Source organism: Pristiophorus japonicus, chromosome 9 (assembly GCF_044704955.1).
Source record: "Pristiophorus japonicus isolate sPriJap1 chromosome 9, sPriJap1.hap1, whole genome shotgun sequence".
In the NCBI taxonomy this organism is placed as follows: domain Eukaryota; kingdom Metazoa; phylum Chordata; class Chondrichthyes; family Pristiophoridae; genus Pristiophorus; species Pristiophorus japonicus.
In genome coordinates, this window is record NC_091985.1 from 228,217,277 (window position 1) to 228,239,696 (window position 22,420).

Consider the following 22,420-nt stretch of genomic DNA (forward strand, 5'->3'; position numbering starts at 1 on the left):
CGTTATGACTTCCCCTGATTCTGACTGCAGGGGACCTACGTTTGTCTTCACCAACCTTTTTCTCTTTACATACCTATAGAAACTTTTGCAATCCGCCTTAATGTTCCCTGCAAGCTTCTTCTCGTACTCCATTTTCCCTGTCCTAATCAAACCCTTTGTCCTCCTCTGCTGAGTTCTAAATTTCTCCCAGTCCCCAGGTTCGCTGCTATTTCTGGCCAATTTGTATGCCACTTCCTTGGCTTTAACACTATCCCTGATTTCCCTAGATAGCCACGGTTGAGCCACCTTCCCCTTTTTATTTTTACGCCAGACAGGAATGTACAATTGTTGTACTTCATCCATGCGGTCTCTAAATGTCTGCCATTGCCCATCCACAGTCAACCCCCTAAGTATCATTCGCCAATCTATCCTAGCCAATTCTCGCCTCATACCTTCAAAGTTACCCTTCTTTAAGTTCTGGACCATGGTCTCTGAATTTACTGTTTCATTCTCCATCCTAATGCAGAATTCCACCATATTATGGTCACTCTTCCCCAAGGGGCCTCGCACAATGAGATTGCTAATTAATCCTCTCTCATTACACAACACCCAGTCCAAGATGGCCTCCCCCCTAGTTGGTTCCTCAACATATTGGTCTAGAAAACCATCCCTTATGCACTCCAGGAAATCCTCCTCCACCGTATTGCTTCCAGTTTGGCTAGCCCAATCTATGTGCATATTAAAGTCACCCATTATAACTGCTACACCTTTATTGCATGCACCCCTAATTTCCTGTTTGATGCCCTCCCCAACATCCCTATTACTGTTTGGAGGTCTGTACACAACTCCTACTAACGTTTTTTGCCCTTTGGTGTTCTGCAGCTCTACCCATATAGATTCCACATCATCCAAGCTAATGTCTTTCCTAACTATTGCATTAATCTCCTCTTTAACCAGCAATGCTACCCCACCTCCTTCTCCTTTTATTCTATCCCTCCTGAATGCCGAACACCCCTGAATGTTGAGTTCCCAGCCCTGATCATCCTGGAGCCACGTCTCCGTAATCCCAATCACATCATACTTGTTAACATCCATTTGCACAATTAATTCATCCACCTTATTGCGGATACTCTTATGTTCTTATGTTCTTATGTAAGATCAGGCCCTCAAATCTGCCACCAAGCTCATGGTCTACAGGGCAGTAGTGCTACCCGCCCTCCTGTGTGGCTCAGAGACGTGGACCATATAACAGTAGACACACACTATCACTCACACAATGTTCACATCTGCACATTCACAGCACAAACTGTCCCAGATTTATAGCTCCCAGCACAGGGTTTCCTCTCCGCTCGGCCTGTGCTGCCGATTCTCGGGGTTAGTTGTAGTTTCCCAGCTCAGTAAGTGTTAAACACTCTGAGACCGGCGCTCCTCACAGTGTCTGTTCCCCAGATTCAGGGGCAGCAGCCAATCACAGCAGTGGCTGGCTTAACCCCATATCTGCTTTAAGTTGTTATATTGTTCGCATGCAGAAATATGTTTAATGTATCTGAAAATAAAAATTATGTGCTCTTCACCCCTCCAGCCTCTCTTTGTCTCTCGAAACTTCTAAATTGAGGGACATTTAACAGTAACTGGTGACCTATCCATTCGATCCTCATCACCCAGAGATGGCTATCTGAGAGAGCGACAGAGATAGACACCTGAAACACGCTAACTGTGTCTCCCTATTACGCTCAATACTAGTATCACACATTCATGTACCGTACCAGTGGAAGATAGAGGGAGACAGGCACAGTATCAGTCTTACACTTTGTATTGGTGTCTCCATCTTATGCTCAGTAACAGTGCCACAGCGTCATGTAGAGCACCAGGGAGAGAATAGAGACAGTATCAGGGTTATACTTCCAATAGTGTTTCCACATCACGCTAAATAACAGTATCCCGCCTTCCCAAACAGTACAAGAGAAAGGGGGATAGCAACAGAGAGAGAGAGAGGGGAGAGTGGGGTGGGGGCGAGGGGTGGGGGGTCAGAGTGCTGAGAGAGAGACAGAAGAGATCAAGGCAGGACGTGAGACACAGAAACATGCACAGTATCAGTTCCAGACTGACCTGTGAGGTCCGGTTTGATCCTGAAAGATCCCATTGGAGAGACAGAAGATGCAGTCCCCTCTCTCACTGATATTGTACCACTGACAGACACATTATTAATCCCACACTGCGGGACAGTGTCAGAGAGTGAGAGAAACAAGGTCCCACATTTAACCCTCGCTTGCCTGTTGTACTCTCTGTAATCTTGCAGCTCAGGGCCGTTCGGTATTACTCTCAGTGACCGAGTGTTTCACTCTGATTAAGCTAAACTGGGACAGTTTCTGTCAGATATTAACTCCTGCACAGTCCCAGCAAACACTCCTACTCCCCCGTCCCGCCGATGTTTCTGCAGGATTGCTTCGTGAGGACGGGCTCATGAAGAGAAAAACACCCTGCACGGAATGATCGCAAATTGAGCATCTCAAAGGGACAAGGCTCCCAGCTTTAAACATTCTCTGTCCTTGCCCCCCAGGCCCAGTTCCTTTGCTCAGATTCTGATAAAAGTAAATCGGGAAAAGTTCACTTTGATTTTTAACGGCTGTATTGTTGCGGAGAGCTGCGCATGCGCGGATAAGCCCCGCCCCCTGTGTCGATTTCCAGTGAGCAGAAGAGCGCATGCGCCCTCCCCTCCCCCAGCCCTGCCTGTGAGCGCCATTCACTCAGTGAGCGGAAGAAGATGGTTTAAACAGCCGGGAATGGAGACACCGCGGCAAGGCAGCGAGCAGCAGCCTCCTTACAGCAGCACATCGCTTTGGGAGCGTGTCCGCAGATGGGCTCAGAGATCAGCACCGAGTCCGGGGGAAGTTCAGGGGGAGTTGGGGTCTGTGTGTAACAGGCGGAGTGGAGCAAGAACTGGTCTGAGTGAAGTGAGTGAGGGAAGGGAGAGGCCATTCTCGGGCTGTGTGTGGACAGCGTGTGTCCCGGGTAAGGGAGACAGAATGGGAAGGATCTGCTGTTTACAATCATTGCTGCTTTCTCCCTGCAAACCAGTAGTGAACGTTCCTGCTTTAGTTCCAGTCTCACCGTGTTTGTTGTCATTGGACAGCGAGCAGTGGAAGCAGAGCCGGACACTGAGGATTTATACAAGGAGCATCTATTGCAGGCACCGGGTGAGAAATGTGAAGGACATGTTTTAAACAGCGGCTCTTTGTTTTTGGTTGAACGGTTAGTGCCCTGGGAGAGGGGAGCAGCAATCTGAGCTGTGTAAAAGTCCGTGCTCCATCGGGTAGTCCCATTCCTGAAGCAGGGCAGGGGTTGGGTTGTGTCTAGATGTCAGTAAATTGCTGTAAATCTGCCCAACACACTTGGTGTGCAGAAGCTGAGTGCTGCAGTGCAGTGGAGTCAGACACTGACACTGTTTGTATCGCTGGCTTCCCTTTGTGAATGTTCATAATTAATATTATTTGAACGATTACATTCATCACTTTAATCTTTTCTACCCCTCCTATTCTTGAATAATCAGAGATACCTTCTCCTACAGGCAAGGAATTGAAGGAACCGGAACACATGTGAAGTTTCCTCCACCTGAGACATAAGGAACAGTGCAACCAGCTCCTTCTCACACACAGTAGGTACGGCACCTATCACAGTGTGCAGATACACAGACAGTTTATCCGAATTAAACATGTTTGTGGTGTTGAATGGCCTCCTCCTATTCCTGTGTAACAGGCCCGAGGGGGCTGATGGCCACCTCCTGTTCCTAATTTGACAGACTGGACATACTGAGTGGCCTTCTCCAGTTCCTAATGTAATAAACACAAGGGGCTTAATGGCCTCCTCTTATTCCTATGTAACAAGCTCTAGGGGCAGAATGATCTTGCCCTGCACCTATGTATTGGGCTGGAATGGAATGAATGGCCTCCTTTAGTTCTTATGTAACAGGCTCCAGGGACTGAATAGTCACTTCTATTCCTGTGTAACAGACTCCAGGCACTGAATAGCCTCCTCCAGTTCCTATGTAACAAACTCGATGGGCTGAATGCCCTCCTCCTGTTCCCATGAAACAATCCCGTGGGGATGATTGCCCTTGCCCTATTGCTAATGTAACAGACCCGAGGGGCAGAATTGCATCGTCCTATTGCTTTTTAACTCCAGTTGTTGAATGGCCCTCTCCAGTTCCTATATAACATGCAGGAGGGGCTGAATGGCCTCCTCCAATTCCTCTGTAACAGGCTCGAGGGGCTGAATGCCAACCTCCTGTTCCTGGTTAACAGTTCCGAGGGATGGAATTGGCCTACTCCTGTTCCTATATAACAGACCCGAGGGACTGAGTGGTCTTCTCCTGTTCCTAATGTAAGTAGCTCGAGGGGATGAAAAACATCCTGCTGTTCCCATGTCACAGAATCAAAGGCTGAATAGTCTGCTTGTGTTTCTAATGTTAGAGAGGCTGAATTTCCTCTTCCCATGTAACAGAATGGAAGGGCTGAATGGCATCCTCCTGATCCAATGTAACAGGCTCGAGGGGAAGAATGGCCTCATCCTGTTCCTGTCTAACAACATTCGGTGCTGAACAGCCATCTCCTGTTCCTGTATAATAAGTTAGACGGGATGAGTGGCCTCCTCCAGTCGCAATATAACATGTGCGACTGGCTTATTGGCCTCTTCCAGTTCCTATAACATTCTCAGGGGGCTGCATGGCCTCCTCCAGTTCCTACATAACATGCTTGAGGATCTGAATGGCCTCCTCCTATTCTGATGTGAAAGGTTCCAGAGGATGGATGGCCTCCTCTATTCCTGTGTAACAGTATCCAGTCGATGCATCACCTCCACCAATTCCTTTATAGCAAGGCTGAGGTGCTGAATGCCCACCTCCTGTACCTGTGCAACAAACTCGAGGGATTGAATGGCCACCTCCTGTTCTTTATGTAACAGACTCGAGGGACTGAATGGCCTCCTCCTGTTCCTTATGTAACATGCTCGAGGGACTGAATGGCCTCCTCCTGTTCCTTATGTAACAGGCTCGAGGGACTGAATGACCTCCTCCTGTTCCAATGTAACAGGCTCGAGGGACTGAATGGCCTCCTCCTGTTCCTTATAGAACAGGCTCAAAGGGATGATTTGCCTCCAGGTTCCATGTGCTGAAAGGCCTCCTCAAGTTCACAGATTCAGGGACTGTTCTTCCCCGTTGTTTTGTAAATAGCATCGGGCAGTAAACAGGAGCTCAATGCTTCTTGCCCACCAGCTCTCTGATCGACGCTCCTCGCGCTGATTATGTTTTCTCATCTCGCTCAAACGTCCCCAAATGTTGCTTTCTGTTCGATCACCTCTAGGGTTATTAGCCAAGTTTGCATCGAGCACATCGTGATCTCACCAGTAACAGCACTTTCCCGATGGTTATCCATGAGGCTGCTTCTGATATTTTCTTCTGTGTAAATGTTAACCACCGTAAGTAACTGAAAAGCTTCATTTCTACAGCAACAACAAACACTTGCATTTCTGACAGATACAGAATTAATCCCACACTCGCTCACTGTACCACAGACTGACAGATACAGAGTGAATCCCACACTCACTCACTGTACCACAGACTGTCAGATACAGAATTAATCCCACACTCACTCACTGTACCACAGACTGACAGATACAGAATGAATTCCACACTCACTCACTGTACCCCTGACAAATATGGTTTATATAATGTATTAATAGCTCGTCTCTACTCCAAATATTTTTGAATCACATTTGTCGACTATAATGTGAAAAACTATTGTCTTTTAGGGCTGTCTCTGATCTGTAAATTTCACAGATATAGGATAAAACATACACTCACATACCAGAAACTGACAGATACAGAATAAAAGCAACACACAGATACAGAAACTGACAGATACAGAATAAAACCCACACTCACATACCAGAAATTGACAGGTACAGAGGAAACACACACACTTACTCCAGAATGAGAGATACAGAATGAATCCCACATTCACTTTGCACAAACTGACATATAAAGGTAAAAATCCTGTGTAACCCGGGGGCCCAGTGAGATCAGACAGTGTGTAACCCGGAGGCCTAGTGAGATCAGACAGTGTGTAACCCGGGGGGCCCAGTGAGATCAGACAGTGTGTAACCCGGGGGGCCCAGTGAGATCAGACAGTGTGTAACCCGGGGGCCCAGTGAGATCAGACAGTGTGTAACCCGGGGGCCCAGTGAGATCAGACAGAGTGTAACCCGGGGGCCCAGTGAGATCAGACAGCGTGTAACCCGGGGGCCCAGTGAGATCAGACAGCGTGTAACCCAGGGGCCCAGTGAGATCAGACAGCGTGTAACCTGGGGGCCCAGTGAGATCAGACAGCGTGTAACGCGGGGGCCCAGTGAGATCAGACAGTGTGTAACCCGGGGGCCCAGTGAGATCAGACAGTGTGTAACCCGGAGGCCTAGTGAGATCAGACAGTGTGTAACCCGGGGGCCCAGTGAGATCAGACAGCGTGTAACCCGGGGCCCAGTGAGATCAGACCATGTGTAACCCGGGGGCCCAGTGAGATCAGACAGTGTGTAACCCGAGGGCTCAGTGCGATCAGACAGTGTGTAACCCGAGGGCCCAGTGAGATCGGACAGCGCCTAGGCCGGGGAGAATTCTGGTGATTTTCTGTAAGTCCAGACGGGCGGGACAGGAATCTTGAGGAATAGGATAAAATCAAACAGAAATACTGGACATATACTTTTCTGAAACATTGGAAAAACACTTTACACTACATTCCACTTCACAACTTTAATATTCTTCTAATTTTCTGCCCTGTGATAATTAGATCTCCCGGTGAATGGCGGAGTGATTGAGAAAGTTCCACAGATCGAAGGAAACAGGGATTGTGGACTGAGGAACAACATCAAGTGACCCAGCACAGGATTGTGAGATCACCAACCAGGGAGCCCTTTCCGATTGAAAGTGCTTCAATAGATCGACTGGGGAGAAAGGTAAGAGAAGTGTCATTTACTCAGATACACACCGGTCCTGTAGACAGTACACACAGGTTACAAGGTAAGACAGGAAATGAGACTGGGAGAGACTGACCACCGAGCACAATTATCCAGCATGAGGCCGTGCAATGGGATGTGAAGTGAGATCAGTTTCTGTCTCTAAACACAGTCACAGTGAATCTTGTGTGTGTTTTAGAGTAAAGGACTTTGATCTAAGAGGTGACTCCAGTTTGAGGCAGAGCCCAGCAGATGGACCCGTCTCTACATTAGGTGGGACTGAACTCACACCGACACCATCAGATCTCAATGTTCAAATATTTCCCATCTGGTGAGAAAGCCATTGGAAAGATTGAACTGGAAGCATCATAGTCAATTCATTGATCACGATGCACAGACCAATCTGAAATACCAGCACAGCCTATCACTGACAGAATCAATTATTCATTCATGAACATTTGGAATTAACAGAAAATCTATTGATAAGTACTACTATTGAAGCATTGATCACTCGAGGTATATAGTATTCTAATAAACTGAAACACAGATATGGAGGGTTGCAATTTATTGATTGGCGTCGTACTTGACCCCGAGATGAGTTTACGAATCCATATTCCCTCAATCACCAAGTACGTTTACTTCCAGCTCCATAACATCGCCGGTCTCTGCCCCTTCCTCAGCTCATCTGCTCAAACCCTCATCCCTGTCTCTGTTACCACTACATTGGACTATTCCATTGCTCTCCTGATCGGCCTCGCACGCTCCGCAAGCACACAAGAACACAAGAAATAGCAGCAGGAGTAGGCCATACGGCCCCTCCCGTCTGCCCCACCATTCAGTAAGATCTCTATTCAATACAGAATTTCAAAGATTCACAACTCTTAAGTGAAGAAATATCTCATCTCAGTCTTAAATGGCCGATCTCTTATCCTAATACTAGAACCCCTAGCTCGAGACTATCCAGCCCGTGTCAATTCTATGTTTCAATGATATCACCTTCCATTCTTCTAAACTCCAGAGAATATAGGCCTATTCTACTCAATCTGTCCTCAGCCCTCTCATCCCAACTTGTACCAATTTCCATTCACCCATCACCCCTGTGCTCACTGAACTACATTGGCTCCTGCTCCATCCTTGTTTTGAAATCCATCCAGGACCTTGCCCCTCCCTATTGCTGTAACCTCCTCCAGCCCTACAACCTTCAGAGATCTTTGTATTCCTCCAACTCTGGCCTCTTGAGCAGCCCTAATTTTCACCCCTCCAATATTGTTGGCCGTACCTTCAGCTGCCGAGGCCATAAGCTCTGGAATTCCCTCCCTAAACCCCTCCACCTTCAAAATGCTCCTTAATAACTACCCTTTTAAACAAGCTTTTAATCCTGTGCTAATATTTCCTATGTGACTGGGTGTCAAATTCTGTTTGATAACGGTCCTGTGAAGCGCCTTGGGACATTTTACTATGTTTAAGGCGCGATACAAATGCAATTTGTAGCTGATAACTGAAGATATTTTGAATTGTAATAACAAAACTACAGGCATGGGGAATTTCAATAGATTGATAATTGCAGAGGAAGAGGATTGTTTTGTATTGCTAACAGCGTGAATTATTTTAACGTGAGGTGGCCCTTGCACATTAGCTACCACACGGGCTTGGCAAGGGGATCCAAGACGACTGGACACCAGGCTCTGTTGCATGTTTCCTCTGGCACTGACTCTCACTGGGGTACAGTTTCCTCTAGCATTGACTCTCACTGGGGTACAGTTTCCTCTGACACTGACTCTCACTGGGGTACAGTTTCCTCTGGCACTGACTCTCACTGGGGTACAGTTTCCTCTAGCATTGACTCTCACTGGGGTACAATTTCCTCTGACACTGACTCTCACTGGGATACAGTTTCCTCTGGCACAGATTTACTGTGTATCTAATTCGTGCTGTCCCTGTCCTGGGAGTGCTTGATGGGACAGTATAAAGGGAGCTTCCCTCTTTACCGAACCCCATGCTGTACCTGTTCTGGGATTGTTTGTTGGGACAGTGTAGAGGGAGCTTTGTTCTGTATCTAACCCGTGCTCTGCCTGCCCTGTGAGCTTTGATGGGTCGCTGTAGGGGAAGCTTTCATCTGAATCTAACTTGTACTCTATCTGCCCGAGTTGAATCTGATGGGACAGTGTAGAGGGAGGTTTACTCTGTATCTCATCATCATCATTGGCAGTCCCTTGAAACATAGAAAATAGGTGCAGGAGTAGGCCATTCGACCCTTCTAGCCTGCACCACCATTCAATATGATCATGGCTGATCATGCAACTTCAGTACCCCATTCCTGCTTTCTCTCCATACCCCTTGATCCCTTAGCCATAAAGGTCACATCGAACTCCCTTTTGAATATATCTAACGAACTGGTCTCAACAATGTTTTGTGGTGGAGAATTCCACAGGTTTACAATTCTCTGAGTGAAGAAGTTTCTCCTCAGCTCGGTCCTAAATGGCTTACCCTTTATCCTTAGACTGTGACCCCTGGTTCTGGACTTCCCCAATATCGGGAACATTCTTCCTGCATCTAACCTGTCCAATCCCGTCAGAATGTTATATTTTTCTGTTAGATCCCCTCTCATTCTTCTAAATTCCAGTGAATATAAGCCGAGTCGATCCAGTCTTTCTTCATATGTCAGTCCTGTCATCCCAGGGAATCAGTCTGGTGAACCTTCGCTGCACTCCCTCAATAGCAAGAATGTCCTTCCTCAGATTAGGAGACCAAAACTGTACATAATATTCCAGGTGAGGCCTCACCAAGGCCCTGTACAATTGCAGTAAGACCTCCCTGCTCCTATACTCAAATCCCCTAGCTATGAAGGCCAACATACCATATGCCGCCTTCACCGCCTGCTGTACCTGTATACCAACTTTCAATGACTGATGTACCATGACACCCAGGTCTTGTTGCACCTCCCCTTTTCCTAATCTGTCACCATTTAGATAATATTCTGCCTTCCTATTTTTGCCACCAAAGTGGATAACCTCACATTTATCCACATTATACTGCATCTGCCATGCATTTTCCCACTCACCTAACCTGTCCAAGTCACCCTGCAGCTTCTTGGCATCCTCCTCACAGCTCACACTGCCACCCAGCTTAGTGTCATCTGCAAACAAGGATGACTTGCTTCCACACCAAAAAAGGATGAGTTCACAGGTGTTTCAATGAAGGACCTAATATTCCAGGTCCTGAACTATATGCTGAAGGGTGGAAGATGCCTGTGCGTGGCTTTTTTAAACGTATGGTGGCCGTTGCACGCCAGCCACTACATGGGCAACTCTGTATCTAATCTGTGCTGTGCCTGCCCAGGCATTGTTTGATGGGATAGTGTGGAGGGAGTTTTACTCTGTATTTATCCAAAGCTGTACCTGCCCTGGGAGTGTCTGATAGGACAGTGTAGATGGAGGTTTACTCTGTATCTAACCCGTGCTGTACCTGCCATGGGAGTGTTTGACGGGACAGTATAAATTGGGCTTTATGCTGCATCTAACGTGTACTGTATCCACCTTGGAAGTATTTGATGGGACAGTGTAGAGGAAACTTTATGCTGCATCCAATCCGTGCTATACCTGCCCTGTGAGTGTTTGATGGGACAGCGTAGAGGAAGCTTTACTCTGTATCTAACCCGTGCTGTACCTGCTGTGCGAGTGTTTGATGGGACGGTGTAGAGGGAGCTTTACTCTGTATCTAACCCGTGCTGTACCTGCTGTGCGAGTGTTTGATGGGACAGTGCAGAGGGAGCTTTGCTCTGTATCTAACCCATGCTGTACCTGCCTTGGGAGTGTTTCTGGGACAGCGCAGAGGGAGCTTTACTCTGCACCTAACCCATGTTGTACCTACATTGGGAGTGTTTGATGGGATAATGTAGAGAGAGGTTTACTCTGTATCTAACCTGTGCTAACCTAGCAAGTTGTGAGGAGGATGCAAAGAATCTATAAACTAATATAGATAGGCTAAGTGAGTGGGCAAAGTTTTGGCAGATGGAGTATAATGTGGGAAAATGTGAGGCTATCCACATTAGTAGGAATAATAAAAAAGCAAATTATTATTTAAATTGTGAGAGATTACAAAATACAGTGGTACAGAGGGATCTGGGGGTCCTTGTACATGAAACACAAACATTCAGCATGCAGTTACTGCAATTAATTAGGAAGGCAAATGGAATGTTGGCCTTTATTGCAAGGGAGTTGCAGTATAAAAGTAGGGAAGTCCTGCTCCAACTGTACATGGCATTAGTAAGACACAACTGGAGTACTGCGTACAGTTTTGGTCTCCTTATTTCAGGAAGGATATACTTGCACTGGAGGCAGTTCAGAGAAGGTTCACGAGGTTGATTGCTGAGATGAAGGGGTTGTCATATGAAGGAAGGTAAAGCAGGTTGGGCCTGTATTCATTGGAGTTTAGAAGACGTAGAGGTGATCTTATTGAAACGTATAAGATTCGGATGGGGCTTGACGGGGTAGATACAGAGAGGATGTTTCCCCACGTGGGGGAATCTAACACTAGGGGGCATAGTTTGAGAATAAGGGGTCACTCATTTAAAAGGGAAATCAGGAGCAATTTCTTCTCTGAGGGTTGTGAATCTTTGGAATTCATTACCTCAGAGAGCTGTGGGGGCTGGGTCATTGAATGTATTTAAGGTGGGAATAGACAGATTTTTGAAAGATAAGGGAGTCAAGGATATGGGGAGTGGGTGGGGAAGTGGAGTTGAGGCCTGGATCTGATCAGCCATGATCTTATTGAATGGCGGAGCAGACTCGAGAGGCCAAATGGCCGACTCTGCTCCTATTTCTTATATTCCTTATCTGTCCTTGGGAGTATTTGATGCGACAGTGTAGAGTGAGGATTACTCTGTATCTAACCCATGCTGTACCTGCCCTGGGAATGTTTGATGGGACAGTGTAGAGGGAGTATTACTCTGTATCTAACCCATGCTGTACATGCCCGGGAGTTTTTGACCGGACAGTGTACAGAGAGCTTTACGCTATATCTAATCAGTGCTGTACCTGCCCTGGTAGTGTCTGATGGAACAGTGTAGAGAGAACTTTACTCTCTGCATAACCTGTGCTGTACCTGCCTTGTGAGTGATTGATGGGACACTGCAGAGGGAGCTTTGCTCTGTATCTAACCCATGCTCTACCTGTCCTGTGAGCTTTGATGGGTTGGTGTAGGGGAAGCTTTCCTCTGTATCTAACCAGTACTCTACCTGCCCTAGTTGTGTTTGATGGGACAGTGTAGAATGAGGTTTACTCTGTTTCTAATCCTTGCTGTACCTGCCCTGGGAGTATTGTATGGGACAGTGTAGAGGGAGATTTACTCTGTATCCAACCAGTACTGTACCTGCCCTTGGGAGTGTCTGGTGGGACAATATAGAGGGAGGTTTATTCTATTTAATCCGTGCTGTACCTGCCCTGCAAATATTTGATGGGACAGTGTAGACGAAGCCTTACTCTGTTTCTGACCCCTGCTGTACCTGCTCTGGGAGTGTTTGATGGGACAGTGTAGAGGGAACTATACTCTGTATCTGACCCATGCTATACATGCCCTGCGAGTGTTTGATGGGGCAGTGAAGAGGAAGCTTTACTCTGTATCTGGCCCATGCTATACCTGCCCTGGGAGTTTTGGATGGGACAGTGTAGATAGAGGTTTATTCTGTATCTAACACGGGCTATACCTGCCTTGGCAGTGTTTTTGGGACAGTGCAGAGGGAGCTTTGCTCTGTATCTCACCCGTGCTGCACCTTCTCTGGCAATGTTTGATGGGACAGTTAGAGGGAGCTTTAATTGGTACCTAACCCGTGCTGGACCTGCCCTGAGAGTATTTGATGTGACAGTGTAGAGGCAACTTTACAATGTATCTAATCCATGCTGTACCTGTCCTGGGCGTGTTTGATGGGCTAATGTAGACGGAGATTTACCGTGCACTGAACCTGTGCTAACCTAGGAAGTTGTGAGGAGGACGCAAAGAATCTACAAAGGGATATAGAGAGGCTAAGTGAGTGGGCAAAAAATTGGCAGATGGAGTATAATGTGGGAAAATGTGAGGTTATCCACTTTGGTAGGAAAAATAAAAAAGCTAATTATTATTTAAATGGGGAGAGATTACAAAATGCGGTGGTACAGAGGGATCTGGGGGTCCTTGTACATTAAACACAAACATTTAGCATGCAGGTACAGCAAGTAATTAGGAAGACAAATGGAATGTTGTCCTTTTATTGCAAGGGGGATGGAGTATAAAAGTAAGAACTGTACAGGTCGTTGGTAAGACCACACCTGGAGAACTGCGTACAGTTTTGGTCTCCTTATTTAAGGAGGGGTATACTTGCACTGGAGCCAGTTCAGAGAAGGTTCACGAGGTTGATTCCTGAGATGAAGGGATTGTCATATGAAGGAAGGTAAAGCAGGTTGGGCCTGCACACATTGGAGTTTAGAAGACTTAGAGGTGATCTTATTGAAACGTATAAGATTTTAAGGGGGCTTGACAGGGTAGATACAGAGAGGATGTTTCCCCTCTTGGGGGAATCTAGAACTGGGGGCATAGTTTCAGAATAAGAGGTCACCTGTTTTAAACTGAAATGAGGAGGAATTTCTTATCTGAGGGTCATAAATCTTTGGAATTCTCTACCTCAGAGAGCTGTGGAGGCTGGGTCATTGAATGTATTTAATGTGAGGATAGACAGATTTTTGAAGGATAAGGGAGTCCAGGGTTATGGGGAGCGGTAGGGGAAGTGCAGTTGAGGCCCGGATCAGATCAGGCATGATCTTATTGAATGGCAGAGCAGGCTCGAGGGGCCAAATGGCCTACTCCTGCTCCTGTTTCTTATGTTCTATATCCATCCTTTGAGGTTTTGATGGGACAGTGGTGAGGGAGATTTGCTCTGTATCTAATCCTTGCTGTACCTGCCTTGTGAGTGTTTGATGGGACAGTGTTCTGGGAGCTTTCCGCTATATCTAATCTGGGCTGTACCTGCCCTAGGAATGTTTGATGGGGCAGTTTGGAGGGAGATTTGTTCTACATCTAACCCGTGCTGTACCTGCCCTGGCATTGTTTGATAGGGGAGTATAGAGGAAGCTTTACCCTCTGCCTAACCCATGCTTTACCTGCCCTTGGAATGTTTGTTGGCCGGTGTAGAGGAAGCTTTACTCTGTATCTAATCTGTGCTGTACCTCCCCTGGGAGTGTTTGATATGGGAGTGCAGGGGGATTTTTACTCTGTATCTAACCTGTGCTGTATCTGCTCTGGCATTGTTTGATGGGACAGTGTAGAGGGAGCATTACTGTGTATTAAGACCCAAGATTGTAAGCCATCAGGTCCAGGGGACTTTTCCACCTTTCATCCCATTATTTTACTAGAGTCCTTTTTCTTTAGTGATTGCTTTAAGTTCCTCCCTCTCTATAGCCCCTTGATTATCTATTATTGGGGTGTTTTTAGTGTCTTCTACAGTGAAGACTGATACAAAATATTTGTTCAAAGTCTCTGCCATTTCCACGTTCCCCATTATTAATTCCCCAGTCTCATCCTCTAAGGACCAATGTTTACTTTAGCTACCCTATCCTTTTTACATACATGTAGAATCTCTTTTTATATTGCTTGCTAGTTTACTCTCATAATCTACCTTCCCTCTCTTTATTATTTCTTTAGTCATCATTTGCTGTTTTTAAAAACATTTGCCAATGCTCTGGTCTCCCACTAATCTTGGCCACTTTGTATGCCATTGTTTTCAATTTGATACCGTCCTTTACTTCCTTCATTAACCGCGGATAGTTCTCCCGTCGCTTAAAGTCTTTCCTTCTCACCGAAATATATTTGCTCGTGGCTCAGGTAGTAATCCAGAGATTATTGCCTTTGTGGTTCTGCTTTTTAATTTAGCCCCTAGCTGCTCAAAACCCTTCAGCAGAACCCCTTTCTTTGTTCTACCTATGTCATTGGTACCTACGTGGACCACGACAACTGGATCTTCCCCCTCCTACTCCAATTCCTCTTCAGCCCAGAGGAGATGTCCTTAACCTTGGCACCGCGCAGGCATCACAGCCTTCGGGACTCACGCACTCGGCTGCAGAGAACAGTATCTATCTCCGAAACTATACTGTTTCCTCCCACTACAACATTTCTTTTTACTCCCCCCACTTGAATGGCCTCCTGTACCATGGCGCTGTGATCAGTTTGCTCATCCTCCCTGCAGTCCCTGCCCTCGTCCAAACAGGGAACAAGAATCTCGTACCTGTTGGACAATTGCAAGGGCTGAGGCTCCTCCATCACTACCTCCTGGGTCCCCACAGCTGCCTCGCTCGTAGTCACACCCTCCTGTCCCTGACCACGGACCAAAGTTGAATGAATGAATCTAAGGGGTGTGACTGCCTCCTGGAACACAGGGTCCAGGTAACTCTCCCCCTCCCTGATGTGCCGCAGTATCTGCAGCTCGGACTCCAGCTCATCAACGTGGAGCCGAAGTTCCTCGAGCAGCCAACACTTACTGCAGATGTGGTCGCCGTGGACCTCAATGGGGTCAACCAGCCCCCACATGCAGCAGCAGTAACACATCACCTGCCCTGCCATCTCGAATGTATTTAGTTAAGTTTTCACGTTTTGAAAGTTTAGATTTTTAATCCCAGCTCTTAATTTAAACCCAATGGCCAAGAAAAGAAAGAAAAACTGACCAACCAATCACTTCCCTGCTTTCCTATGATGTCACACTTTGAATCTTTTTACTTCTTACCCTCCCAGGTCACTTGGTGCTGTTTCGGCTGTCTGCTCGGCTGACTCACGCCCTTTGTAGGCTTACCGCTGCTCCCACTCTCGTGCCCTTTCCGAAGGGATGGGTGCAAGTAGGGTTTTCCCCTCGTGTTGGTTCTCTCACCACCTGCTGCAGGCCCAGTCTGGCAGCTATGTCCTTCAGCACTCGGCCAGCTCGGTCAGTAGTGGTGCTACCGAGCCAGTCTTGATGGACATTAAAGTCCCCCACCCAGAGTATATTCTGTGCACCTTGCTACCCTCAGTGCTTCTTCCAAGTGGTGTTCAACATGGAGGAGTACTGATTCATCAGCTGAGGGAGGGCGGTAGGTGGTAATCAGCAGGAGGTTTCCTTGTCCATGCTTAACCTGAAGCCACGAGACTTAATGGGGTCCGGAGTCAATGTTGAGGACTCCCAGGGCCACACCCTCCCGACTGTATACTACTGTACCACCACCGGTGGGACAGGACATACCCAGGGATGGTGATGGAGGAGTCTGGGACATTGGCTGAAAGGTATGATTCTGTGAGTATGACGATGTCAAGCTGTTGCTCGACTAGTCTGGGACATCTCTCCCAATTTTGGCACCAGTCCCCAGATGTTGGTGAGAAAGACTGGGCTGGGTGTGCCGTTGTCGTGTCCGTAGCCGGTGCGGAGGTTGATGCCGGGTGGTCCGTCCGGTTTTATTCTTATTGTTTTTCGTAGCGGTGGATCAATTGATGAATCAATATGATCTTATTGAATGGTGGAGCAGGCTCGAGGGGCCAAATGGACTACTCCTGCTTCTAATTCTTATGTGCTTATTCCCTATCCCAGATCCTGTCTCTATATTAAGAGCAATGGTCCCAACACTGACCCTGGGGGACACCACTGTTTATATCCCTCCAGTCTGAAGAACATCCATTAACCACTACTCTCTGTTTTCTGCCCTTTACCCAACTTCCTCTCCACACGGCCCCACTCCCTTTAATACCATGAGCCTTAATTTCATCAACAAGCCTCCTGTCCGGCTCCTTATCAAACACCTTTTGACAATCCATCTACACAACATCCACTGCATTTCCTTTCTCACTGCACTGTGTTATTTCCTGCAATAATCCCTGCTGTCTGTCCTGAGTCAATCCATTTCACTACCAAATGTTGCGACGTTTACTTCTGTAACCACAATACCCCGCGCAGGGGTAAAGTGCTCTATCAATAACAACAGGAGCCCAGACGTGGGACCGGGCTGTGCTCTGAGCAGGTGCAGTGCCAGTGGTGGAGTAGGTCTGAGGCGGTAGAGACGTTCCACGAGTCGGTAGGAGCTTGTGGGCTCAGCGGAGGAATTGGATCCCTGGGTGGGATGGGCAGCTCCATAAACACCTGGTGTAGGCCTCAGACCCCAAATACGAGCCCGTAGGACCCATGTTTGACCCGCGGTGATAGACCTGACCGCTCGGGGTAACTAGCCGAATTCTTTGACAGGATCAGGATCGAGATGCGTGGTCATCTTGGTACAGGAGCAGAGGGCGGGTGGGGCTTTAGGGTCCCAGTGACCATGAGAGAAAATAATTTCCTCGTTTATTCTCAATCTGCACAGACGGGATGTAGAACTGAACCCAACCAGAGAAGAGGGAGTGAGAAAACTGCAGATGGAAGAAAGAAATGATGGAGGTGGTGCGATGAGTTTGGATTTCAGCACAGGGTGGAGGGAGAGTGTGTGGGACGGGAATTTACAGCTTTGGGGAACAAGAGAGGAAAGAATGTTCCATAGAAATTAGGATTGTCTGTCCTCAATTTCTACCCTGCACTTCCAGTGCTGACTTTTGTAAACTCCTTTTACAGGATATTAGAAAAGGAGGATTTGCAGACGGGAAACTCAAACCAATCATTTGAAGATCTGACAGAGTTACTCAATTCACCTGTATATCATCGGCCTTTGAATGTGGAAGGATAAACGTTTGTCTGTTCTGTCTGTGGGAAAAGATTTTAAACTTCGTGTGACTGGAAAAGCACTGAGACACAGACACCCGAGTGAGAGTGTTCCAGTGCACTGCCTGTGGAAAGAGCTTTAACCAGTTGCACAGCCTGAAAAAACATCGCACCGTTCACGGCCGGGAGAAACCGTACACGTGTTGTGTGTGTGGACGAGACTTCAACTGATCGTCCAACCTGGATAGACACAAGGACACCCGCACCACGGAGAAACCGTGGAAATGTGGGGACTGTGGGAAGGGATTCAATTGTCCCTCTGCGCTGGAAACTCATCGACGCTGTCACAACGGAGAGAGGCCATTCACCTGCCCCTTGTGTGGGAAGGGATTCACTCGTTCATCCAACCTGCTGGTACACGAGCGAACACACTGGGGAGAGGCCATTCACCTGCTCCGTGTATGGGAAGGGATTCACTCGTTCATCTGACCTCACTGAACACCAGCGTGTTTACAATGGGGAGAGGCCGTTTACCTGTCCCTTGTGTGGGAACGGCTTCACTCAGTCATCCAACCTGCGGATACACCAATGCACTCACACTGGGGAGAGGCCATTCATCTGCTCCGAGTGTGGTAACGGCTTCACTTGTTTATCCAACCTGCTGACACACCAGCGAATTCACACTGGGGAGAGACCGTTCACCTGCTCCGTGTGTGGGAAGGGCTTCACTCGATCATCCCACCTGCTAATACACCAACGCATTCACACTGGGGAGAGACCGTTCACCTGCTCTGAGTGTGGGAAGGGATTCACTCAGTCATCCAACCTGCTGAGACACCAGCGAGTTCACAAGTGACTGCAGCGGTTGAACTCTGCTGATATTGTTGCCGTTAATCATATCCAGGACTGAACCATGTTCAGTCAGACAGTTGGGGTTTGTTGTAATTAATCCCTATAACTGGACTGGAGTTTAATTTTTTGGATATCATAGAATGGTTACAGCACAGAAGAAGGCCTTTCAGACTGTCGAGCCCGTGCCGGCTCTCTGCAAGAGCACTTCAGCTAGTCCCACTCCCCGCCCTTTCCCCGTAGACCTGCAAATGTTTTATTTCAGGTACTTTTATCCAATTCCCTTTTTGAAAGCTACGATTGAATCTGCCTCCACCACCCTTTCAGGCCGTGCATTCCAGATCCTAACCACTCGCTGCTTAAAAAAACTTTTTTTCTCATGTCGCCTTTGGTTCTTTTGCCAATCACCTTGAATCTGTGTCCTCTGGTTCTCCACCCTTCCACCAATGGGAATATTTTCTCCCTACGCTGTCCAGACCCCTCATGATTTTAGAGCACCTCGACCAAATCTCCTCTCAACCTTCTCTGTTCTAAGAAGAACAACCCCAGCTTCACCAGTCTATCCATGTAACTGAAGTCCCTCATCCCTGGAATCATTCTCGTAAATCTTTTCTGCACCCTCTGTCAAACAACTGTCAATTAAATCAGCTTTGTTTCCTACATACAGTGAGTCGATTCCTGGATTTCTCCAAGAGGAGACTAATTGATGTCCTGTTACCGACTGTTCCATTTTTGAGCCTTTTCTCTTTTGTTAAAGGAAGACTTGTATTTATAAAATGTTTTTCACAGCCTCTGTTTTAGTGATGTTGGTTGAGGGATAAATGTTAGCCAGGACATCGGAGAGATCGCTTCGAAATAACATCATGGAATCTTTTACGTCGACTTGAGAGGTTAGATGGTTCTGTTTGTTTTTTTTTTATTCGTTCATGTGATGTGGGCGTTGCTGGTAAGGCTAGCATTTATTGCCCATCCATAATTGCCCTTGACAAGATGATGGTGAGCCACCTTCTTGAACTGCTGCAGTCCGTCTGGTGATGATACTCCCACAGTACTGTAGGGAGGGAGTTCCAGGATTTTGGCCCAGCGATAATGAAGGAATGGCGATATGCTTCCAAATCAGCATGGTGTGTGAATTGGAGGGGAACGTGGAGGTGATGGTGTTCCCATGCGCCTGCTGCCCTTGTCCTTCTAGGTGGTAGAGGTTGTGGGTTTGGGAGGTGCTGCCAAAGAAGCCTTGGCGTGTTGCTGCAGTGCATCTTGTACATGGTAAACACTGCAGCCACGGTACGTCGATGATGGAAGGAGTGAATGTTTAAGGTGGTGGATGGGGTGCCAATCAAGTGGGCTGCTTTGTCCTGGATGGTGTCAAGCTTCTTGGGTGTTGTTGGAGCTGCATTCATCCAGGCAAGTGCAGAATATTCCATCACACTCCTGACTTGTGCCTTGTACATGGTGGAAAGGCTTTGGGGAATCGGGAGGTGAGACACTCGCCACAAAATACCCAGCCTCTGACTTTTGTTGCCACAGTATTTATGTGGCTGGTCCAGTTAAGTTTCTGGTCAATGGTAACCCCAAGGATGTTGATGGTAGGGGATTCGGCTATGGTAATGCCATTGAATGTTATGGGGCGGTGGTTAGACTCTTGCTTGTTGGAGATAGTCATTGCCTGGCACTTTTGTGTCGTGAATGTTACTTGCCACTTATCAGCCCAAGCCTGAATGTTGTCCAGGTCTTGCTGTATGCGGGCATGAACTGCTCCATTATCTGAGGAGTTGCGAATGGAACTGAACACTTTGCAGTCATCAGCGAACATCCCCATTTCTGACCTTATGAAGAAAGGAAGGTCATTGATGAAGCAACTGAAGATGGTTGGGGCCTAGGACACTGCCCTGAGGAACTCCTGCAGCGATGTCCTGGGGCTGTGATAATTGACTTCCAACCACCACAACCATCTTCCTTTGTGCTAGGTATGACTCCAGCCAGTGGAGAGTTTTCCCCCTGATTCCAATTGACTTCAGTTTTACTAGGGCTCCTTGATGCCACACTCGGTCAAATGCTGCCTTGATGTTGAGGGAAGTCACTCTCACCTCACCTCTGGAATTCAGCTCTTTTGTCCATGTTTGGACCAAGGCTGTGATGAGGTCTGGAGCCGAGTGCTCCTGGCGGAACCCAAACTGGGTATCGGTGAGCAGGTTATTGGTGAGTAAATGCCGCTTGATAGCACTGTTGGCGACACCTTCCGTCACTTTGCTGATGATTGAGAATAGACTGATGGAGCAGTAATTGGCCAGATTGGATTTGTCCTGCTTTTTGTGGACAGGACACACCTGGGCAGTTTGCCACATCGTCTGATAAATGCCAGTGTTGTAGCTGTATTGGAACAGCTTGGCTAGATACGCGGCTAGTTCTGGAGCACAAGTCTTGAGCACAACAGCAGGTATGTTGTCGGAGCCCATAGCCTTTGCTGTATCCAATGCATTCAGCCATTTCTTGACATGGAGTGAATCGAATTGGTTGAAGACTGGCTTCCTTAGGAGGAGTCCGAAATGGATCATCCTCTTGGCATTTTTAGCTCAAGATGGTTGTAAACACTTCAGCCTTTTCTTCTCAGAAGATCAAGATGTAGAATCAGTTTGGGTGGAGATAAGAATTAATAAGGGAAAGAAATCACTGGTGGGAGTAGTACGTAGGCCCACTAACGGTGACTACACAGCAGGGCAGCATATAAATCAATAAAAAATGGAGGCTTGTAAGAAATACTGCAATAATCATGGGTGAATTTTATCTTCATTTTGATTGAACAAATCAAATTGGCCTTGAGGAAGAGTTCAAAGAGTGTATTTGGATGTTTTCTTCGAACAATACAATGTGGAACCAACGAGGAAGCAGACTATTTTAGATCTGGTAATGTGTAATGTGACTGGATTAATTAATGATCTCATAATAAAGGATCCTCTTGGGAAGAGTGATCATAACATGGTATAATTCCAAATTCGGTTTGAGGCTGAGAAACTTGGGTCTCTGAACTTAAAGGCAATTACAAAGGAAGAGTAAGATGGTAGATAAGCAGTGGCAAACATTTAAGGAGATATTTTATAACTCGCAGCAAAGATGTATTCCAGTGAGAAAGAAAGACTCTTAAGAAGAATGAACCAGCCATGGCTAACTAAGAAGTAAAGGATGGTATCAGATTGAAAACAAAGGCATACAATGTTGCGACGATTAGTGGAAGGCCAGAAGATTGGGAACTTTTTAGAAAAGAGCAAAGAACAACTAAAAAAAAGGAAAGGAGATAGATTGGGAATAAACTAGCAAGAACTATAAAAAGAGACAGTAAGAGATTCTACAGGTATATAAAAAGGAAGAGAGTAGCTAAGTTGGTCCCTTAGAGGATGAGACTGGGGAATTAATGGGAAATGGAAATGGCAGAGAATTTGAACAAATATTTTGTATCAGTTTTCACTGTAGAAAACACTAAAAGCATCCCAATAATGGATAATCAAGGGGCTATGAGGAGAGGGACAAGGTGGACAAGTTCCCTGGACCTAATGACCTGCATCCTATGGTATTAAAAGAAGTGGCTACAGAGATGGTGGCTGCATTGGTTGTAATTACCAAAAATCCCTGGATCCTGGAGAGGTCCCAGAGGATTGGAAAACAGCAAATGTAATTCCCCTATTTAAGAAATGAGGGAGACAGAAAGCAGGAAACTGTTAGCCTAACATTAGTTATTGGGAAAATGCTGGTGTCCATTATTGAGGAAGTAGCAGCAGGACATTTAGAAAATCATGGTACAGGCAAGCAGAGTCAACATGGTTTTATGAAAGGGAAATTATGTTTGACAAATTTGTTGGTGTTCTGTGAAGATGTAACGAGTAAAGTGAATAAAGGGGAACCAGTAGATGTCGTGTATTTAGA

At 46.8% G+C, this 22,420-nt stretch overlaps 1 pseudogene; it reads left to right on the plus strand.

Moving 5' to 3' along the window:
* LOC139274186 (zinc finger protein 585A-like) overlaps positions 1-19,162 on the plus strand; it is a 108,037-nt pseudogene extending 88,875 nt beyond the window's left edge.
* The last annotated feature ends 3,258 nt before the right edge of the window (positions 19,163-22,420 follow it).